Below are 1,946 nucleotides of genomic sequence, written 5' to 3'. Positions count from 1 at the left end.
CTGCCATGCAAAGCCTTGGAAGGTGCTTCATCCCCGTGCCAAGATGCAGGAAGACTTTTCATTTGTGAGATCGATGAATGTCATAAGCGAATGGAAAAGGAACAAGCTTATCCTGGTATTTTAGGCAGATGAATTATGTCCGGGAGTGGGAGATGAGTTCAACACGTCCGTGCTGATGGAGATGTGTTAGCCCAGTGTACAGCTCCATGCACAAAGGTACCTTGTGCTGCAAGAGCATCCTACCGTGCTGGTAAAGGGGCCTGTCAGTGCTCCCATTCAATCATCACCTGCTGCAAGTTCCAGCCACCAAAATCACCGCCACCACCATCTGTGGCCTTCCACACAGAAGGACAACTTTGCAGGGCCCTACTGAGCTCCAGTTTTCCTTTTGTGAGCAGCCTTTCACTGGAGATAGCAGCAAGCAGCACGTCGTCTTAAACCTAACAAGATATGTTTCAACACCAGTAAATGACTTTTATTTACAGCTTCATATTTTCATCTGGATAACCGGAAAGAAACAGAAGGATTTGTCTCATTCGAAGGGAAATTTGCATCTAGAAACCGAATTAATGGAAGCAGTGAAGCCAAGCCAAGGTTAGAAGGCAGTTTGACTCCATGTAACATTAATGAATTACTCTAATTGTGCATTACAATCCCAAATTGTGTTTATTGCACAGCATTATTTTTTTTTTTCTAAGGGAAGTTTATTATTCACCCAGCCCTAAATACAGGGTGGATTTTTCCATCTCTGGTGGGAAACGAACATGTTGCCTGATCGCTGCTATCATCTGTGTGTGCTGCTTATTAGATCATTAATTTGTGCTAAGGAGGGCGAGCCAGACTGGGGTGCCAGATGAAAGACAGAGGCGCGTGCTTGTGGGGATGTGTTGTGACTACACACAGACCATCCTTTCTCAACCATAGCCTCCGCTGCCAGCACAAGGAAGAGCTGTCTGTCCTCTCAGAAACCTCTTTTCTGGCATTTCCTTCGGGTTGGTCACAGTCTAACGACATAACAAGGCGGTAAGAGGAGCTGCAGTGTTCAGACTGCAGATCTGCCCAGACCCATCTTTGGCAGAAAACAAACGCAGATGCCCGAGGAGTGGAACAAGAGCAGGGCACAGATGAAAGCCCAAAAATCCCACAGCCTCCAGCTGCCTGAGCTGGGTGCAGATCTCTATCAGTCTGGTAACTCTCAACAGATCTTCTCCCAGAGAAACCGTTCAGCCTCCCCTTAAATTCATGGGAAATGTTAGCAATATCTTTTTAGCTCAGTATAAAAGCTCGCTATTTTTTTTGTGGAAGAGAATACTCTGCTACCACTGGTAGGAAATATGTTTTGTAAATGTTCATCACTAGCATTTAGTAAAATCTTATAGGAAACAGGATCCTACAGTCAATGAAGGCAACCTTCACAGGGTTCTCTGCTGCTGGATCTCAACAATACGGTCTAACACAAGTCCCTTCAATATCATTAAGAGAATACCATCAAGAGATTCTTCATTTTAGTTAGGTCCCCAAAATAAATAAATAAATAAATAAATAAATAAATAAATAAATAAGGATTCATAATTCAATAGTGTCTTTCAAAGTTATGACTTAGTCAAAGTGAGGTTCAACCTTCCCTAAGCAGCCACTGTCCTTCAGCACAGCTCTAGCTTTGTAATGTTGCTTTGTTTTCTAGCAGAATGCATCAAAATGTTGATTTTCTTTCAAAAAAAAAAAAAAAAGCTACAATGAGTTTCTTAAGGAAAGATGAAAGGATTAATGCTGATGAATGGTGAGCGGAGCTGCCCTGCTAGAAACAATTATGGAAACAAACAGGTCCAATGAAAAGCTCTGTTCTCATTTGCATGGCTATCATGCACGTTTAGCTAAATTATGGCCCTTTTCATCCAAGGATTTAAATCTGGATGATCTCCTTCTAATTCCCTCAGATTTATACC

This window comes from Anas acuta, chromosome 1, assembly GCF_963932015.1.
Source record: "Anas acuta chromosome 1, bAnaAcu1.1, whole genome shotgun sequence".
Lineage (NCBI taxonomy): Eukaryota > Metazoa > Chordata > Aves > Anseriformes > Anatidae > Anas > Anas acuta.
The sequence above is the reverse complement of the archived record's forward strand: the minus strand, read 5'-3'. Positions refer to the sequence as shown.